General features: G+C 47.4%; 1 pseudogene across 1 annotated transcript; it reads left to right on the forward strand.

Moving 5' to 3' along the window:
• The first annotated feature begins 20493 nt into the window (after nucleotides 1-20493).
• On the forward strand, nucleotides 20494-21699 carry LOC311228750 (vitamin D3 receptor B-like; annotated as a pseudogene). Its single transcript has one exon. The product of its transcript is annotated as a vitamin D3 receptor B-like (transcript).
• Nucleotides 21700-22060: the final 361 nt, after the last annotated feature.

The raw sequence follows: 22060 nt of genomic DNA on the forward strand, positions 1-22060 counted from the left end.
ATGTTGTTGTTTACATGGTGCATGCATGTATCCTTGAATGCACCTGATTGGATAAATGATATGCTGGTGCTCTAGTGCGATATCTAGTGGCTGAATGTGATCTATCTATGATCTATCTATAGCACAACAGTGGCCCTGGACGTTCTTACATGTCTTTGTGCACACATCTCTATAAACAGCTAGGGGAAAGAGAATATCCTTTGCCACAGTGTTTGCTCTATATGTTGTCTCTAACAGTCATGTACCTACTTTATGTTAACTATTCTAATGTACTATATTAAGATTTGCTCAATCAGATTTGATTACAAGAGATAGTAAGCAAATTCATACAAAAATAATTTGATATGATGCCTATTATATTGCCTCGCCTCACACAACAACCTTGTTACTGTCCCCCCTCGAATCTCAATCTGATAGTATTTTTCATTGTGTGTGCGCCTTTGGAGACCTATTTCAGACCATTTGCATATTCTTGGTATCTAGGGACATGTACGGACCTCAGGGAATGTATTCACAGTGTCAGAATTATTGTGTCTATTACTAGGCTTGCTTAAATTGTGATGAAACAAAGGAGAATATGAATTATGATTTTTCTTTGCATCTTTGACAGTGAATAACACCATGCTAATAATGACCAAACATTAAAAACTGCCACTGATCTCGTTCAGTACCTTCTTTTTTTTTTGTATCCACTTTTTCTCCTTATTTTCATCCCAATTTCGTGTTTCCAATTCAATGACGATATATGACATGAGGGATGTTTCCACAGAAAGAAGAATATTCTAAAAGACTCTCCTGCGAGTGCGAATGCATTGGCCATTTTGGACCATTAGAAAAACATGCGTAAAACACAAATTTTCTGTGGTATTGTTATCAACTTTGGACCTGTACACTAGATAAGACCTCAGGCTATGGACCCATTAAGGGACGTGCACAGGACTTTAGAGGGGCAGGTGCTCAAAGGCTGAAAAGAGCACTGGGCCTGTGCTATTTTTGGGGGCCCTTTTTATGCTTTGGGTTTTTTTTTGGTGATCAAATATTGAATATTGAACTATAATAATCAGTGCAGGAGCTCACTTATCCTTGAAAGACACTTTTATCACTGACTTAAAAGGCCCATACATCTCCATAAATGTTCAGGACGGAGGGAATAAGTGCTTACCCTACAGACCCCAAGTCTGTAAGGACAGCATACTCGGTTGGCACTGCTCAAAACTTACCTTTTTAAAATAGCTTTTAAATTAATTATTATCTTTATTTCATTGTCTTATCTTTCTTTATTTCTATACATTTTACTTAAATATTTTATTATAATTTGTATCATTGTTTTATGTAGGTTTTTTAATAATTTTATTTGATCTTTTTTCAACATATTATTTAAATTATTCAAATGGAACTCAAACATATTCCGTTGTGATGTCACAGTATGATGTCATAATCAAACATTCTAGAACATGTGTGATGTCACAGTATGATGTCATAATCAAACACTCTAGAACATGTGTGATGTGACAGTATGATGTCATAATAGTACATTCTAGAACATTTGTGATGTCGCAGTATGATGTCATAATCAAACATTCTAGAACATGTGTGATGTCACAGTATGATGTCATAATCAAACACTCTAGAACATTTGTGATGTCACAGTATGATGTCATAATGAAACACTAGAACATTTGTGATGTCACAGTATGATGTCATAATCAAACATTCTAGAACATTTGTGATGTCACAGTATGATGTCGTAATAGAACATTCTAGAACATTTGTGATGTCACAGTATGTTGTCATAATCAAACATTCTAGAACATTTGTGATGTCACAGTATGATGTCATAATAGACCATTCTAGAACATTTGTGTACAGTATATATTGGAGATGGAGGGTTCCCCCTCTTGGGGGGGCCCTCCAAGAGAGGAGATGATGTTTGTATTGTGATTGTATGACAAGAGGAGCAGAGAAGAAGGAGACAGAGACGATAGAAATGTGTTTTGAAGATGAGAAGAAGAAGAGGAGTGTAAACTTTCTCAAGTGTGGGCGAAGCAAGAATTGTGGAGGGCAGTAATACGCCACGATGCGTCTACACTGCCGGAAATTCAAATAAGAAGAAGAAGAAGAAGAAGATCTCAGATCTCAGAAGACCAAGTGAAGATATCACTTGTTGTTTCCGGCTACTTGTCTGTAAGCTTGAATATATTCTGTAGATACAATTTAAAATCCCCACATGGAAAAGGAAACAATGTCCTGTACAATCTTTAATGAGCTGCGTCTGGAGGGAAGGTTCTGTGATGTGGTTATTAAAGTCAACAGCACTGAGTTTAACTCCCACAAGAACATCCTGTGTTGCTGCAGCGCCTATTTCAGGTACGTTTAGCTTGGTTCAGGTTAGCTTGGTTCAGGTTATCTTGGTTCAGGTTAGCTTGGTTAGTAAACAGATACCATACTGTACTTTTACTGTAAACAGATACTATACTGTACTTCTACTGTAAAAAGATACTATACTGTACTTCTACTGTAAACGGATACTATACTGTACTTCTACTGTAAACAGATACTATACTGTACTTCTACTGTAAACAGATACTATACTGTACTTCTACTGTAAACAGATACTATACTGTACTTCTACTGTAAACCAATACTATACTATACTTCTACTGTAAACAGATACTATACTGTACTTCTACTGTAAACCGATACTATACTGTACTTCTACTGTAAAATATACTATACTGCACTTCTACTGTAAACAGATACTATACTTCTACTGTAAGAAGATACTATACTTCTACTGTAAACAGATACTATACTTTACTTCTACTGTAAAAAGATACTATACTTCTACTGTGCTAAGACCCTATACTTCTACAGTGAAAATATATTACTACTAGGGCTGTCCCCGACTAAGGATTTGGATAGTCGACAATGATTGGCCAAATTTTGCCGTTAGTCGACTATTAGTCGACTAAAAAAAAAAAAAAAAATTAAATATATATATTTTTGTATCATTCCATTTGGGCTGTGGGGGGTGCTTAATATCTGAAGGAGTCGACTGAAGGCTTCTTGTCCTCTGCAAAAGCATGCAATTGGTCCACTGATGGATACATCTTGATATTTGTCTAGTCTAGTGTGTTCATTAGATGGGTGAAATCCTCTTTCAGTGCCTCTGAGCCTGTTTTCTTAGGCAGTTGGCCTCTGGTATGCGTGCCATTAGCGTTAGCCACGCTTCTAAGAGGTTGGCAGTCGACTACGGCTACTTTCGACCGATTAGTCGACTATTCGACTAATAAAGGTCAGCCCTAATTACTACACAGGACAGAATGTTGCTTACTGTTTACTCATCAGATATCTCTATACTCTGCGTCCCACAGAGCCCTCTTCTCTCGCTGGAGCGACTCAGAGCAACTCGTCTACACTATCCCTGGGGTGTCCCCGGGTATGATGCAGCTCATCATAGAGTATGCCTACACACGCTTTGTGCTGGTGACAGCAGAGAACGTGAAAGAGCTTCTGGTGGCTGCAGACCAGCTTCTCGTCACTGGCATAGTAGGAGCGTGCTCTGACTTCCTAGAAGGCCAGCTGTCTCTGGAAAACTGTGTCGGCATCTGGAGGTTCGCAGACATCTACAACTGCCCTGACCTGATGCGCAAGGCCCATCTCTTCATCGTGTGCCACTTTGAGGAGATGCTGCGCGTCTCACAGGAGTTTGTGGAGCTGTCCCGCAGGTGCAGCAACTGGTGGACATCATCGAGAGGGATGACCTGAACGTGAAGAGCGAGGAGACGGTGTTCGAGGCTGTCCTCCGTTGGATCGACCACTCCCGTGAGGAGCGTAAAACACACATCCCTTTGCTGCTGCCCAAGGTAACTAATTGTATTACGGATACACAAACATGGTTGCTAGTGCCTGAGCCACATTTATTTTTAATTTAATTTTTATTATTTTACTTTTTCTTGTTTGTCTGTCTCTTGTCAAGGTCATTATGATTCATGTTACTGTTATTATTGTTGTCGTCGCTGTAACTGAGGGGTACAATTCCCTGACTGTATTACTAGATATGATACTTACTACCACTCCCTTTGTACTTAATATTCGGCCACCCAGTACACGGCATAAATATATTATGATGAACACTGTCACGTAGATGAAACGGATCCAACACAAATGTACGAATTAGAAATAGGTCTTTATTTCTACACAGCGATGGTGTGTAGAGCAAGCACTTAATCAAATCAATCACATTTATGAATGGAATTAGTATGCACTTTTATGGCAAGAGTATTCGTCGGTATATCAATAGAGAATGTCCAATCTCTGAAGGCGCAGGTGGTACATATACGACCTGGAATAGTTTAAGGAATAACAGCAATGATACTTTAATGATTATATACTGGACACACTAGGGGGGGTTAATCCGGTCGCTTGTAAGCCGACAGGAGTAGGAGGGGGGGGGGGGTAGAATCCGGCTGCCTCATCCGGCCAAGGGTATCCCAGGTGAACCCACTGTAGTGCCGTTCAATGCGCCGGCGATCCTTGGACCACAGATGAAAGCAGGTGGACTCTTTGTGGGCCGGCGTCATCCGGTCCACGGAGGAGAGACGTGAAACGACCTTGTCTTGCAGAGCGTCTCCTCACCTTGCGTCCTCTCCAGGGGGGGGGGGTTCCAACACACGGCAGTGTCGGGGGTCTTTATCCATGGAATAATCAAAGTATACAAAGCATAATCCGTGCCTGGGAAGGCGGGCTGTCGTCGGTAGAATAATCCGGTATACAGGTCCACTCGCTCGTCGGCTCTGGGGCTCCTCGGGTGCAGCTTCACGTGGGGTCAACCACCCTGGATAAGCAGCCAGTTCTCTGCCCGAAACGATGGGGTACTGACTACGGTAGTATTCTCACCGCACGAAGCACTATATATTAACAGACTATTATTAGCTTAATAGACTACGTCCAACTCGACGATATAGTGCCAAATATGACTATTCAAATATTAATATACACGATGTCTCAATACCGATGGTAGGCGAACTTGGCCTTACTCCCACACGTGGCGTCGCGGGGAGGCTTTACGTCTGTGACTCTATTGGAGGGTAAGAAACTGGACTGAAAAGAAAGTCCTACTTTAGTAGCGCAGTATATATACGCACTATGAACAAATAGTCCCATTAGTGGTGCGGTAGCCAGATTCCTACGCGGAACTAGGACTTGTTCGTACATGTGGAGCGGTACGTTTGAACTGGGTCTGAGGGGTATGGCAGCCTGGCACCAAGGTCTCGACCAATAGTAGAATGGAGACTATTATGGGATGTTCAGTAGGCTAGAATGGATATTCAATGCATATTGTACAAGGAATATACAAGGGATATCAGGGAATATTAGAGAATATACAAATACAATTAAATATATATATATAAATAAATATATATATTCGGTTTAATCTGGCCCTTCACAACAGCCACCCCCTGATTGGTCCCAGACCTAATCAGTTAAACAGAGACAGATTAATCGCGTTGTCTATTTACACATAAGGGTTTACTGTAGGGGTCAGTCAACTTCACAAAGTCATAGGGTTATAGGGTCATGGTCATCATCGATTGTGTCTGGGAGTCGGGGCAGCTCTATGAGCCTCGCCACGGGACGGGTGTAAGTGCGACCCTGGACGAGCACTTCAGCTGCTCGGACCTTGCCGTCGGCACCGGTGATCACTTTGCTTACGCGGCCGGCCGGCCACATAGCTCTGGGCAGTGATTGATCAATAATCATGACGACTGTTCCTTCTGTCAAATTGTCTCTCTCCTTTACCCACTTCTGGCGGGTCTGTAGAGACGGTAGGTAGTGCAGTAGGAAACTGCTCCAAAACTTGTCGGCTAATACTTGGCTGTACCTCCACATTCGTCGGCCGTTCGCTTCTTCAGGCCGGTACATGGTCTGGGGTAATGCAGGATCTAGCCGCCCCATCAGGAGTGTGTTGGGGGTAACTGGGTCGATATCCGCCACATCACTGGAGACATATCCGAGGGGCTTCGAGTTAAGTACTCCCTCAATCTCCGTGAGGACTGTCATTAGGACTTCTTCCGCCACAGTCTGGGCCCCAAGTACTGCGTACAGGGCTGTCTTTATGGAGCGCACTTCTCGTTCCCAAGTGCCACCGAAGTGGGGTGCGTTTGGGGTGTTGAATTGGAAATCAACCTGTGCTGGAGCGAGGTGGGTCTTAAGTTCTGGGCCCATAGCTTGGAAGCTCTCTCTCAGCTCTCTTTCGCCGCCTTTGAAGTTTGTCCCATGATCGGACAATAGGGTAGACGGTCTTCCTTTCCGTGATGTGAATCTACGGAAGGCCATAAGGAATGAGTCTGTGCTCATGGTCGGGAGAAGCTCGATGTGTATCGCTCTGGTGGTCATGCATTTGAATACAATACCCCACCGCTTCTCGGTTCCTCTTCCTTTCTTTATGTGCAGCGGGCCAAAGCAGTCCATACCCGTTGAGTGGAATGGCTTGTCACCGATTCGGAGGCGACATGGAGGAAGGTCAGCCATCCTTGGTATGCTGGGCTGCGCGCGCCACTTGCGGCAGTCTAGACATGTTCGCTGGAAGCGTCGTACCGCCTCTCTTCCTTGTAGGATCCAGTAACGATGTCTGATTTCCGCGAAGACTCTTTCTGCTCCTGCGTGATGTACATCCTCATCGTATTTCTTTATAATCAGCTCTGTGACCTTGTGTCGGCTGTTCAATACGATCGGGTATTTAATGTCATCCGGTAGATTGGGGGCTCTGCGTAGGCGACCACCCACTCTGATGAGGGTATGAGCGTCGCTCTCGGGGGCCAGATGAATTAATCTGCTGTCGGATGGGACGGGCTTTCCTCCCTGTAGACAGGCCAATTCATCGGGGAACGAGTCTCTCTGGGCTCGCTGCAGTAGAAGCAATTCTGCTTCCTCGTAGTTAGCTGCTGACATATCAGCGGGGGACTTGCACTCCGGGTGGTACCGCAGGAATGTTCTTTGTTGTGCACTCTCTATGGACGTGCAATCGTCTATGTTAGGGTCGGTGGAGGCTACGGTGCTCAATCCACAGAACACAGACTTCTTATTTTCCACCTCCTCTGGACTTGCTTCCCTCGGGATAGGCATGGGCCACTGTCCTTCCGGGAGTCTTAGGAATGCGGGGCCGTCACTGTAGACATTGCGACGGGTGAGGTCATCTAGGGGCATCCCCCGGGTGATGACGTCAGCTGGGTTCTGTTTTGTATCAACGTAGCGCCACTCTGTTTCTCCGGTTAACTCTTCGGTTAAGTCTTGAATCTCGGTGACTCTGACTCCCACGAAGACTTTGTACTTGCATGAGTCCGATTTGATCCAGGCGAGTACCGTCGTGGAATCTGACCACAGGATTGTTCTAGACACCGGTATGGTGAGCTCACGTTGGATGAGCGTGGCTAGGTGCGCTCCGGCTAGGGCTGCGCAGAGCTCTAGACGTGGGATAGATTGTTGCTTGCGTGGGGCTATTCTCGAGCGGGCGAGGACAAATGCTGTGTAGATCTCTCCCCCCTTCTCTTGGGCCCGCAAGTAGGCTACTGATCCGTATGCGACCTCTGAGGCGTCACTGAAGACGTGTAAGTCCATTTTACATGTCTCTGGCCTCACCGTGGGTGGGAAGTAGCTTCGGCGCATATTAACGCCTGGGAGTGAGTGGAGCTCCATCTCCCACTCTCTCCAGGTGGATGCAAGGTGTGCGGGAATGGGGTCGTCCCAGCCCTGGTCCTTGTCCCACAATGCTCGTACAATCATTTTTGCCCTGGTGGTGTACGGTAGAATACATCCTAGCGGGTCATATTGTCGGGCGAGTGTTGTGTACACACTCCGTCTGGTGGTCGGCGCCGCCGCCGGCCTTCCCTGCTCCGTAGTCAGGGGCTTGTGTCTGTAGTGAAGCGAATCTGTTTTGAATCGCCACACCAATCCCAGGGTCATCTCCTGGGCTTCTCCCGGGATTGTAGCCATCCAGGTCTCGCTGCTGGCTGCCTTGTCCTCGGAGGAGAGGCTGCGCAGTACTTGCGGATCGCTGCTGGCCCACTGCCTGAGATCAAAGCCGCCTTTGATCAATGAGGCGCGGAGTTTAATCAGGAGAGCCTCGGCTTCTTCCTGGGTTGAAAGGCTTTGTAAACAGTTGTCTACGTAGAAGCTGTTCTTTACGCTGTGTCGGACCTCTTCGTCCGCTGCTGGGTCCTCTGCTACATGTTTCTGTAGTGCAAATGTAGCACAGCAGGGGCTGCACGTCGTTCCGAAGGGGAGGACTTCCCATTGGTAGATGGCTGGGTGCTCATCTCCTGGCTTCTCTCTCCATAGGAACCGTAACAGGGGCTTGTCCGCCTCTACTAATCTCACCTGCAGGAACATTCCTTTTATGTCCCCGCTGATGGCCACCTTTTCCTGGCGGAAGCGGAGTAGAACGCCGAGTAGGGAGGGGCCGAGTGTGGGACCGGGCAGTAACTCTTTATTCAGATTTTGGGATCCGATCTGGTAGCTGCAGTTAAATACTATGCGGTCTTTACCGTTGTGATGGACCTTGTGGTGAGGCACGTACCACGATTCAGTGGTCTGGTCAGCCTCTTTAATGTCCATCTTTGTGACGTGTCCCGCTGTGATGAGCTTCTCAATCTCAGCGCGGTATACACTCTCTTGGGCGGGGTTCTTGGCTAAGCGCCGCTCCGTGTTCAGCAGGTACCGTTCTGTGGCGTCTGTCTTGGCGTGGAAAGTAGGCATTCCTTCTCGCCGCAGGAGTGGCGTGGCGTATCTCAACACGCCGTTGACCGGGACTCTCTTGGTCCCTGTCTCGAGGAGGTGAATGGCGTAAATGTCATCTTTAGAGCGAATGTCTTTCTTTCCGTTCTTAAAGGGCATTTGTTCCAAGGTCCATAGCCGCTCTACGTGTTGCAGGAGTGCGGTTTCTCCCTCTGTGACTCGGGAGTGGAGACATCTAGTGGCTGTACTTCGGTTGAGAGATTTGGCGAGCGGGCCTTGGAGAGTCCATCCCAAACGGGTCTCGACTGCTGCAGGACAGCCTCGGGGTACGGTATGAACCCGGTCTATCGGGACAATGAGGTCTGCATGGTCGGAGCCTATCAACAGGGTCGGCATAGCATTGTCTATGAGCGGGATCGGTAACTTGCGCAGATGTGCATATTTCTCCATCAGCTTGGCGACGGGGTATGTGTACCGCGACAGTCCTATTTCTTGGCTGGTGAAAGCGTCTGTAATCTGGTACCGTCGCTCAGGCTGGCCGCTTGCTGCGATAGAGAATGAGACATTCTCGCCCTTTATCGTCTTCAAATCTCGTCTTATTGTCCGAATTGTCATTTGGGTTTCGCTTCCCCGCAGCCCTAGCTGGGCCGCAGCGGAGGCGAGCAGAAGGGTCTTCTCTGACCCGTCATCGAGGACGGCGTAAGTGTCCAGGACTTTATTCTGGTAGCTTAGTGTCACACGCACTACTTTTAGGAGTACTCGGGCTCCACTGCTGCTGGCGGGATCGATGTACATGACGCTCGCTTTGCGGCTGGATGGTGCGGGTGAAGGGCGCCGTCTGTTACTGTCGTGAAGTATGTCCAGATGGGCTCCATCGCACTTGGTGCACCTTTTCTTTAAGCGGCATTCGGCTGCCATGTGTGAGCGCGCACAGCGAAAACAGCGCTTGTTGGACTTTATCCATTGACTTGCTTCCTCCGCGTTCAGCTTGGGGAAGGAGTCACATTGCGCTAGCCAGTGTTCTTTCTCACAGTAGGGGCACACTATCTTCCACTTCTCCGTTCTGGAGGGGGTACTGTGGCTCCTGCTGCTCGGTACTGACTCCGATTGGTGCATCACAGTCACCGATCTTCTTCCATCATTTAGTCGTCTGGTTCCTTCTCTGGAGCCAGGGGTGCTCCGTCCGAATGTATCTAGCCGTAGGCTGCTGACTTCTCTCGCCAGGAAGTCTGCTAGATCGAGGAGGTTCGGTTCGGGGCCATTCGGGTCTCGGTGGTCCCTCTGTCGCCTAAAACGCTCCTGTCGAGCGGGCGGCAGCTTCTCCAAGATCCTTTCCACATTTGAGTTGGCGTAAAGTTCATGCCTCCCCTTCTCTCTCTGCGCTCCCAACATCCCTACCAGGGACTGCACTCTGATGGACAGGTCGTCCAGTGCTCGATTGTCTATTGCTGGGGGTAAGCGGTCGATGTGTCGGATCTCCTGGATCACGTAATCCCATATGCGCCCATACCTCTGGTCCAATGCTACCAGCGCTGCTGTGTATGGGGTGGTGGAAGTCGCGTAGGCGAGCGCTATATTATGTGCGCGGGGTACCTTTAAGTGCTTCAGTAGGATGGCGTATTTATGGCGTTCATCCAATACATCCACCAACATGGTCTCCAGACACATGCGGAGTTCCGTATACTGGGCCCGGTTCTCTTGGGCGAAGTCGGGTACCATAGGCGTGCCAATGTATGACGCTGACTGTGGATACATCGGCGAGCGTTGGGGGAGAGGCCTCCTAGGCGAGTCTCCTCCCGCTCCTTGGTATGGGCTGGTACCGGCAGTGTACCATGGCCCGCTTGTCCAGGTGCTGTTCCTCGGTGCGGGTCGTGCGTCGTGCTCACCCGTGTATAGAGTCGGGGGTCTGTAGCGCAGCTCCGCGGGAGTGTAGCCTGGGCTGTACCGGACCTCCTGGTCCGGTAGAGTACTGTGCTGTCGTCGGGCGTGGTTCTCCTCCTCTTCCTCTTCGTCTTCAGTTAGGTCATCCAGTGCTTGTAGTCTCTGGTTTAGCCTCTCCACAGGATATGCTGCTCCTTCCCGGTTGCTAGGTCTCGCTTGGACCGGTGGGGGGAGGTGGTCTGTGGGGGGTATAGACCTCGTCTGTTGGTCAAGTTCAGGGTTGTTTACTCGGCTAGGGGATGCCGCCCTGGAGGTGTGTCTAGACGAGTTCCTGGAGCCTCTGGCGGAGGGAGAGGGTGTTGTCCGTCTGATCAGCTGTTCTATTAGTTGCGCTTGCTGTCTGTCGCGCTCTGCGTCCCGTAGAGCACCAGCAGCTGCTCGCTGGCTGTCTGCTCGGTCTCGGGCCACAGTCTCTTCTCTCTGAATGCGTCTTAGTTCTAGACGTATATGCTCTTCTTCGCTCCGCTGCTGGATCTGCAGTCGGTCGCGTTCAGCAGCGGCGTTCAGGCTGATGAGGAAGGCCTGCTGTAGGGTCCTCTCTGCCTCGCTGGGAGAAGGCGGTTGTATAGGGGAGCCTTCCCTCGGGGTACTCCTTGCGGAGCCTTGGAGCTCTATCTCCACGGTGCTCTCCCCGTCTTCTTCCGTGCCGAGTTCTGTCTCGGTAGCGTTGTATTCCTCCCGGGACTCATCGGGGAATACTTCTTCAGTACTGGCGGGGTGTGAAGTCATGTCTGGTTCCCACTGGTCCCCACCATGAACTTGGTCAGTTACATTAGAGCCCGTAGGGGCCTCTATGGTCGGGGTAGTCTGGGCGTTGGGGTTAGACATACTTTTACTTTCTAGTTTTACCGCGTTTACTGTTAGTAGAAGACTAGGTTGTTGACTGACAGCGTAAGCCTCTAAGTACTGAGGGAGCCGTCGTTCGCGCTGCGGGCGTTGGTTAGGAGGATCGTTTCGTGGAGTGTTCATCATAGGCCATTTCAATATTAATAACACTATATTAATATTACACTGATTACCATCCGGCTCGAAGGACCAATTGTAACTGAGGGGTACAATTCCCTGACTGTATTACTAGATATGATACTTACTACCACTACCTTTGTACTTAATATTCGGCCACCCAGTACACGGCATAAATATATTATGATGAACACTGTCACGTATATGAAACGGATCCAACACAAATGTACGAATTAGAAATAGGTCTTTATTTCTACACAGCGATGGTGTGTAGAGCAAGCACTTAATCAAATCAATCACATTTATGAATGGAATTAGTATGCACTTTTATGGCAAGAGTATTCGTCGGTATATCAATAGAGAATGTCCAATCTCTGAAGGCGCAGGTGGTACATATACGACCTGGAATAGTTTAAGGAATAACAGCAATGATACTTTAATGATTATATACTGGACACACTAGGGGGGGTTAATCCGGTCGCTTGTAAGCCGACAGGAGTAGGAGGGGGGGGGGGTAGAATCCGGCTGCCTCATCCGGCCAAGGGTATCCCAGGTGAACCCACTGTACTGCCGTTCAATGCGCCGGCGATCCTTGGACCACAGATGAAAGCAGGTGGACTCTTTGTGGGCCGAGGAGAGACGTGAAGCGACCTCGTCTTGCAGAGCGTCTCCTCACCTTGCGTCCTCTCCAGGGGGGGGGGGGGTTCCAACACACGGCAGTGTCGGGGGTCTTTATCCATGGAATAATCAAAGTATACAAAGCATAATCCGTGCCTGGGAAGGCGGGCTGTCGTCGGTAGAATAATCCGGTATACAGGTCCACTCGCTCGTCGGCTCTGGGGCTCCTCGGGTGCAGCTTCACGTGGGGTCAACCACCCTGGATAAGCAGCCAGTTCTCTGCCCGAAACGATGGGGTACTGACTACGGTAGTATTCTCACCGCACGAAGCACTATATATTAACAGACTATTATTAGCTTAATAGACTACGTCCAACTCGACGATATAGTGCCAAATATGACTATTCAAATATTAATATACACGATGTCTCAATACCGATGGTAGGCGAACTTGGCCTTACTCCCACACGTGGCGTCGCGGGGAGGCTTTACGTCTGTGACTCTATTGGAGGGTAAGAAACTGGACTGAAAAGAAAGTCCTACTTTAGTAGCGCAGTATATATACGCACTATGAACAAATAGTCCCATTAGTGGTGCGGTAGCCAGATTCCTACGCGGAACTAGGACTTGTTCGTACATGTGGAGCGGTACGTTTGAACTGGGTCTGAGGGGTATGGCAGCCTGGCACCAAGGTCTCGACCAATAGTAGAATGGAGACTATTATGGGATGTTCAGTAGGCTAGAATGGATATTCAATGCATATTGTACAAGGAATATACAAGGGATATCAGGGAATATTAGAGAATATACAAATACAATTAAATATATATATATAAATAAATATATATATTCGGTTTAATCTGGCCCTTCACAACAGTCGCTGTTATCATTGTTATTATTATTGTACTGTTATGTTCTGTTTTATGTATGAAAAGAAAATAAAAAAAAACATTTATAAAAAATAAAAATAAACTAATTGTATTACTGTGCATTACATTAAAACAACACTAGGTTCCCTAGTACAGTGGTTCTCAAACATTTGGGTCCAAACTGTTCCCTAGCAACAGAAACCGTCTACCCCGGGCCGGCCACGGCACCGCTTATCTCCACGGTCTGGTCTACTGTGTCGGTGGCTGGGACGGCACAGAGTTTTTTTTTAGTGCTACAGCCCAGACACCGACCAGTGGACTCTGATCGCCCCCATGAGCAGCAGGCGTTGGGGACTGAGAGTGGCTGCATACGCAGGACAAGTCTATGCGGTAGGTGCACACAGAGACAAATGCTTTATACTAGATATTTCTATAGATATGTTTTTAGTTTGTGTAATGTAATGTAATATCTGTTTTTAGTTTGTGTAATGTAATGTAATATCTGTTTTTAGTTTGTGTAATGCACATAATATGGGAACTTTTATCCATATGGTTGAGCCTGTTAGTGTAACAAGTGTTAAATGTACATTGTTTATTATTTTGTAGGTTTGAAATGTCACCAAATCCTATGTTTATTATGATTTATTTATACCGAACGCTTTTATATGAACCGTCACTTTAAGAAAGTTCACGGTCAAGAGCTTTTCCTTCCGGTTCATATAGCGCGCTGCTAAAGGTTATCCTTTCCGGTTTGGATTCAGTCTGCGCCAGGCACTCAAACTGAGAGGTTGTCCGTTTGGCGTGCAGCACCTGGTGTGTTATTATGTTGTATATATTCAGAACAAGAATTTAATGGTTATTATTATTATTATTATTATTAATAATGATAGCTCGATATTGTTGTTACAAATTGTATGGTTAGTTAGAGGCACAATTGGATATTTTAGTTAGTCACAGATAACCAATTCAATGTTATTTGCCGACAGACTTGACTAATGTCGACAGCAGTGGGAATTGTACGTGACGATATTCTCTTGTGGTATTCTTGCCAACTATTTTGTACAGGTATGTGTATTTCTAAAATGTCAATTCATTATTATATTTGGTTGTAATTCATGTCATTACGTTTCATGCTAGCAGGTTTAATATGCTAGGTTATTGTGTGAAATGTGGCTAGGCCACGCGGTTCATGTAGTGACGTAAGCAAGCAGTCTGCACCAGGCGCTCAACCTGAGAGACTTGACTAATGTCGACAGCAGTGGGAATTGTGCGTGACGATATTCTCTTGTGGTATTCTTGCCAACTATTTTGTACAGGTGGAGAACCAGAAATAAATGGCCGTTTCATGCCGACAACTGAACATCTCCTCTGTTACTGTGATACCACACATCACGCCCAAAGGGGCCCCAAGAACACAACGCAAGATCTAGACGAGCACATACAGAACATCCGTTACATTAGGAATTGCACCCCCAACCCAAGCAGATTTCAGATCACTCTCTCTATATGGAGGTAAAAAAGAAAATATGGTCAAAATAATCTGCATAAAAAGGGCACTTTTTTATGAGGCACAAAAGGGCAGGTGCTTGTGCACCCGTTGGACTCTATGTGTGGACGTGCCTGCTCGCTGTGCCCTTGAGCAAGGCACCTCAGCTTTAACCGTTCCAGTGTTAGCTGCTCAGGAGCCAGTAGTAGAGTGCCTGACCATAGTGTCTTTATACCTGTATCACTGGACATCTAAATGCATATTAAATCAAATCAAATTGATTTGTAAAGCCCGAAATCACAAGTTAATGTCCCCATGGGCCGGACAAGTCTTCTTTAAACTATTCAAGAAGAAACATCCCAATAAATCAAGAACAAAAAACCCACCATGAAATCCAAAATAAATGTAAAATAAATAAATGCAACACTCCCAGACATACCCCAGCGAAGGTAAGGAAAAACCTATAGCAATAGGAAAAAAGCACCACAGGCGATGTGGAGGAGAGAAACCTTAGAAGGGCCGTTCAAAGGGGGATCCCCCTTCTTGGATGTCGGTGATAATAGTGTTGCTATGGATGGGTGGAGAATAAAACAGGCGAATAGTTGGTATGTATGTACATATACGTGTAATAAATAATAATTTATTGTGTAATAAAACACAAATATGTGCATGCAATAGCAACTGCGGTACATAAGAACATTTTTGAAACATTTAAATATATTACAACTCTACATACATGTGATTAGCATTATACTCAGTAGAGCAAATGTATATATCTTATACCCAGCTTAATCACTATATTAATATTATTATTGCACTTTACTGTTACATTTGCACTCGGGTTGGATGCCCCACTTATTTTCATTGTAATGTACTTGTGCTGTATGATGACAATACATTTCAATGTAATCTAATCTAACTGGTACTATGATCTGAATGATGGTCTTAGAGGTCAGTGATTTGATGCTCTTTTGGTGTTTTATCGATGGTGGCGTAAGAGAGTGCTGTCTTACGTAAGAGAGTGCCGTCTTAACAGGTCGTGGGAAATCTCCTATATAGGCATTGGATTGGGTGGAGACCTGGTGACTGCATGCGAATGCCCATATGCATGACATGTCACCCATATAGAAACACACCTCTTCAATAAATATCTGAGATGCAAATAAATAAATAACCTTCGTAATAAATATAATATTTATATTGTAGTGGGTTCTATAGAGCCATAATTCCCCATGGTATTGTTTTGATGTGTTGATGGGGCACTGTCACTTTAAGGAGGTTGGTTTTGGGGTTGGGCTGAGAGGAGACGCCCTGTGTGGGGTTTCATTGATAAATGTTTGATTACTATGAGCTGTCAGAAGCTAGCCCGGCATAGTTCTGACAGCTGTCACTTGTGCTACTGCGAAATAAATGACACACGGCTTTGTGTTGTCAACTGATAGAAATTGTGCGTTTTTCTCTATTCCGACGATTTCTACAATATAATATATATATAAATAACTGTCTTTTACTAGTACCTTACTACTATGTACTATGTTACTATCCGTATACTACTACCTACCATGCTAATATGTCTACTATGCACTCAGGGTGTAACACTCAAGTTCAACACTATTTGACGAACAATGCCACTGACCATAAGCTGCCAGAGATGCACATCTCCTGCTGACCAGAAAACCACACACTTTTCTGATAGTGGGGTGCCTGGACACTCAGTAATTTAAAATGTATGCGAAAGTTTCGTTTTCACTTCTAATTTGAAGATAAGGATCTATAGAACAATTTGGGCTTGAGTGTCAAGAAACCAGTTGAATTTAATACAAATGTATCCAAAATGGCCACAATCGAAATCATGAATTCTTTAAAAACGTCTTAATGTTCACACAATTGCTGTGTAATATAATTTTGTATTGCTATTTTAAGTTAATACTGTGTGAGGAATCAACTGGAGTTCAAATATTGATGTATGATGTGGCGGTGGCAGGCAGAGAGCGTACCAGAGAGCCGGGGGAGCAAGTAAATGGGGACGGAAGAGGGAAGGCGAGCCTCTTCGGTTTGGGACGTCGCCGTGAACGGTCGCAGCTACAACGGGAGGTGCTTTGGAATAGCCCCGTTAAAGAACCACCGGAGAGCCCCGCCGGAGCGAGCGACGGGTTATCCTATAACTGTAACCGTAGAAGCGTGTTGCATGTTTCCCCCTGAATATCCCTAGTGATATAAGACGAGTTATCCTAGAACAAAGGCCAACAGAGGTTGCCACCACCCAGCACACGCTCTCAGCCCAACACTGCCCTCTGCTCCAGCCCCGCTTGCTAGCGCCCTCGCCGAGAGCGCTCGACGCCATCTTGCCTTCCGGACGACGGTGGCGCGGCAAGGCCGCCATTTTGGTTGAGTACAATTGAGCATCTATGCTCCGGAGCTATTACACAGTACACAGTGTGGTGCAGCCTGCGGGCGAAGTTAACGTTGCTAACTACAGTTCATAAGGGGAACCCCAAACAATATATGCCGGCATTAATATAGGACCTGTGTTTGGTATTTGTGGGCCCACCTTTTGATTTCTTTTCATTTTCTTTGAGTGTGATAATGTGTTTGTTCTTTAATAGTATTTTCCCATTTAATTAACCCTTTCCCTGTGGGGAGGTTACAGACCTGGCGCATCATAAGCAAAGCCTTAGGGAGGTATTATGCTTGCCATATAATTAAAGCCTGATAAGAGGTATTATACCGGGTACTGACCCAGACGTGGGTGAGGAGTCCAACACATTGACGTATATTAGCCCTGGTACTAACCCAGAGGTGGGTGTATAATATACGTAAAGTCAAGATAGACTGCGCTCACAAATTATAACACTGGGTGCTGAAATCCCGTGGAGTATAATAGAAAAAGAAAGCAATACGCTTGGACCAGCACTCACAGATTTTGGTATATTTAATGGCAGCCTGAAACAAACATGTTTCGGAACATAATGTTCCTTCCTCAGTGTTGATGGCTAGCCATCATTATGTTCCGAAACATGTTTGTTTCAGGCTGCCATTAAATATACCAGAATCTGTGAGTGCTGGTCCAAGCGTATTGCTTTCTTTTTCTGTATAATATACGTGTCTATAAGATATTGAGTTACAACCAGAGCTGGGTAAGACCTCATTCTAGACGACCATTCTTCTTAAATCCTTGTAACAGTACAAAATAATATAAAGGCTTAAATGGGGTTCTGTGTGCGTGTCCATTCCTGTGCCTAGGGTTAACTCTTTTGGTGTGGGTAACATATATACTATTAACCCCTTCCTATTCAACCTTCCCTTTCCTACTGTAAGGTTTCTAGTGTCCACGAGGGAGGGTACTGCTTGCGGGGGGAACCAAGTTATTTATTTACAATTCAGTCACTAGGTGTGGGAGGGTTAGAGGAGTAATTGGGGAAAGTGAGAGCGTGTTGGGGAGTACTGCTGACCGCCCTGGAAGGGAGAGGAAGACCAGAGTACCGGACCAGGTTTGTAAATCCCGGGCCCCATCCACTCCCACTGCCAGCCTCCAGTTGACGCTCCAGACCCAAAGACGGAGGTGCAGCTAGCCAGATATCTACTGTGTCTCGCTACCCAGTGACTGTGCACACCCGTTCCCACGAAGCAGATAATCCACCCTGCTATATATATATATATATATATATATATATATATATATATGTATACTGTGTATATATATATATTAGAGCTGGGCCGTTAACGGCGTTAACGTGCTGCGTTAACGCGATACTAGTATCGCGCGATAATATAATTAACGCATTCATCTAAAAAAAAGATTTTTTTTTTTTTTTTTTATTTACCTTTATTATACCACTGAGCAACTCCACTGGAGCAGTTGATTTGCATTGGCAGGGTTTGGCCCTGTCTGGCACCCAACGGGAAAAATATTATAGGCACTATAAGTAGACACCGCTACATAAAGCAAGCTGGTCTGCCTGAGTGACTGGTGGAATAAGGAGAAATAGAGATTGGACTGATTGAAATGCTTCTTTCTGGAGCTCATGCGGCCATACGAAGAGTCCTCTCTAGGTGTGTAACCTGTCGACGCTCACATGGAGCTGCTGGACAGCAGCAGATGGCGGATTTACCCCAGGATAGGGTTCAGCCAGACGACCCCCCTTTCACAAACACGGGGGTGGACTACTTCGGGCCGTTCGAAGTCAAACGCGGCCGAAGTGTAGTGAAGAGGTGGGGTTGCATCTTGGCTATCCGTGCCGTCCACCTGGAGGTGGCCGCGTCGTTGGATACAGATTCCTTCATCGATGCTCTCCGGCGCTTCCTTGCGAGAAGAGGACAGGTGAAAATCCTCCGTTCAGACAACGGGACCAACTTCGTGGGAGCGGAGAGCAAGCTAGGAAGAGCTATGAAACAATGGAACCACTCCCAGATCGAGACCATGCTAATGCAGAAGGGAATTCAATGGATGTTCAACCCTCCTACAGGGTCTCACCATGGCGGAGTCTGGGAGCGGATGATCCGGTCGGTCAGGAAGATCCTCTGCACCACTTTAAGGCAGCAGACGCTGGACGACGAGGGCCTACACACCGTTTTGTGTGAGGCCGAAGCCATCATTAACAGTCGACCGATAACCAAGGCTTCTAGTGATCCGGACGACCTGGAAGCGCTTACCCCCAACCACCTCTTGCTACTCCAGTCGAAGCCGGCCCTGCCTCCCGGTCTTTTCGTGAAAGAAGATCTCTACGCCCGCAGGAGATGGAAACAAGTCCAGTATATGGCCGACCTATTCTGGAAACGATGGACGCAGGAATATCTACCTCAGCTCCAGGCGAGGCAGAAGTGGACCCGTGTGTCACGCAACTTCGCTGAGGGAGATGTCGTCCTGATCATCGACGACTCGGCCCCCCGCAACACCTGGGTACTAGCCTGGGTCATCGAGGTGGTTCCTGACCAGCATGGGCTCGTGCTTCGGGTTCGTGTCAAGACAAAGACGAGCATTTTGGACAGACCTATCAGGCTATCACCAAGGTCTGTCTTCTCCAAGAGGCTGCATGAGGCGGTGGTAAAGACCGTCCTCCCCCGGTGTGCCATGTACTAGTGACCTCTGGCACCGAGTTTGGTTCGGCTCCTTGGGGTTTAGTAGTGGCTAATTGTTTCTAGATTAGAAGGACAATTAGGGGCCGGTGTAAGAGCCGAAGCTATATATATTTCGGTTATTGTATTACGTGAAGGTTTAATATTGATTGGATTTAGATAAAGTCATTGAACCGTCGTATTTGTCATAATAGGGCCTTCTGGAACCTAGAACCTTCTAGAGCGTTGTGGTGATGTCATAATAGTTCTTTCTAGAACATAGAAGCTTCTGGAACGTTTGTGGCGATGTCATAATAGCACTTTCTAGAACATAGAACATTCTGGAACCCTAGCGTGACATCATGATAGAACGTTCTGGAACATTCGTGATGTAGCTGTATGATGTCATAACCGAACATTCTAGAACGTTTGGGTCTCTATATATAGCCACGATTCTCTCTCTGTGGCAGTTACATTTTCGACCGGACTGGATGGACCCGAAAGGATGGACTCAACAAGGACCTGAAGCCAAAACCAGCAAGTAGATTTACGGCTTGCGCACTACTAAGGAATTTTCCTGTGTGGAGTCGGCGGTGACTTTGGAGACTGGGAAAATACAGTTTTCTTACCTTGTAGTAGTATTGACAGGAATATTCAGGAAAGTAGATTTAGGACCACTTCTGTAAAGAGAGACTTCGCAAATAAACCATTTGGCTATCTTTACTTTACCCTGTGGACCTTGCTTTTCTTTATCAACGGACGTACTACTCACGACTCGAGTAAGTAATTTGACCAGTGAAGTGGAGCCCCGGCCCGCACATTAGTAAGATGGAGTCCACGGCTGCGAGTACCTCCACTGTGGCCCCTGATGAGTTTGACAGGAATGCTCCGCGGATCTGTGGCGTTTGCGGCGACAAGGCCACCGGCTTCCATTTTAACGCCATGACCTGCGGAGGCTGCAAGGGCTTCTTCCGACGCAGCATGAAGGGCAAGGCCAGCTTCACCTGTCCCTTCAACGGCAGTTGCACCATCACCAAGGACAACCGGCGCCACTGCCAGGCGTGCCGGCTGAAGCGCTGCGTGGACATCGGCATGATGAAAGAGTTCATTCTGACCGACGAGGAGTTGCAGAGGAAGAAGGACCTGATCCAGACCAGGAAGGAGGAGGAGGCTCAGTGGCCCCGACTGACGGACGATCAGAGCCAGGTCATCGCCACGCTGGTGGAGGCGCACCACAAGACCTACGACGACTCCTAATCCGACTTCACCCGCTTCAGGCCTCCGGTGCGTGAGGGTGCAGTCCACTCGCTGTCCGACCCCTCGTCAGACTCCTTCAGTCACTCTCCAGAATCCGTGGACACCAAGCTGATGTATGAGGAGCAGGGTCGGAGTCCAGACTCCAGTGAGGAGGACGGCACCCGCCTCTCCATGCTGCCCCACCTGGCCGACCTGGTCTCCTACAGCATCCAGAAAGTTGTCGTTTTCGCCAAGATGATCCCCGGCTTCAGGGACCTGACGGCGGAGGACCAGATCGCCCTGCTGAAGTCCAGCGCCATCGAGGTGATCATGCTGCGCTCCAACCAGAGCTTCAGCCTGGAGGACATGTCCTGGAACTGCGGTGCGCCAGACTTCAAATACCAGATCAGCGACCTCACCAAGGCGGGATACACGCTGGAGCTGCTGGAGCCCCTGGTGAAGTTCCAGGTGGGCCTGAAGAAGCTCCACCTCCAAGAGGAGGAGCACGTGATGCTCATGGCCATCTGCCTGCTCTCCCCAGACCGTCCGGGCGTACAGGACCACGCACGCATCGAGGCCCTCCAGGAACGCCTGGCCGAGACCCTGCGGGCCTACATCCGGCTGCACCACCCCGGCGGGCGCCTGCTGTACGCCAAGATGATCCAGAAGCTGGCCGACCTGCAGAGCCTGAACGAGAAGCACTCCAAGCAGTACCGCTCGCTCTCCTTCCAGCCCGAGCACAGCATGCAGCTCACGCCCCTGGTGCTGGAGGTGTTCGGCAGCGAGGCCACCTAGGGGAGAGGAGGCGAGGGAGGGTCCGAGAAGGAGGGAAGGAGCCTCGGGGAAAGAAGGCGGGGGAGGGTCAGAGAAGGAGGCAAGGCGCTGAGGCTGTAGCCAGGCAGGGGAATCAGGTGGTGCGGAGGAGGGAGACATAAGTGGTTGTGTGTGCGTGCGTGCGTGCGTGCGTGTGTGCGTGCATGTGTATGCATGTGTGCGTCAGTTGGTTTGAAAGGAGTTTATCCAGGTATAAAGACCTGAGACAGAAGAGGTCACCTGGAGAGGAGGTAGAGATTGAGAGAGAGAGATGCAGCAAAACAAGGGAACTTCACATAATCCAATTATAACCATACATAGAACCTCTGCCTATATATATACA

The sequence above is a fragment of the Notolepis coatsorum genome (assembly GCF_963971535.1).
Source record: "Notolepis coatsorum genome assembly, chromosome: 5".
NCBI lineage: Eukaryota > Metazoa > Chordata > Actinopteri > Aulopiformes > Paralepididae > Notolepis > Notolepis coatsorum.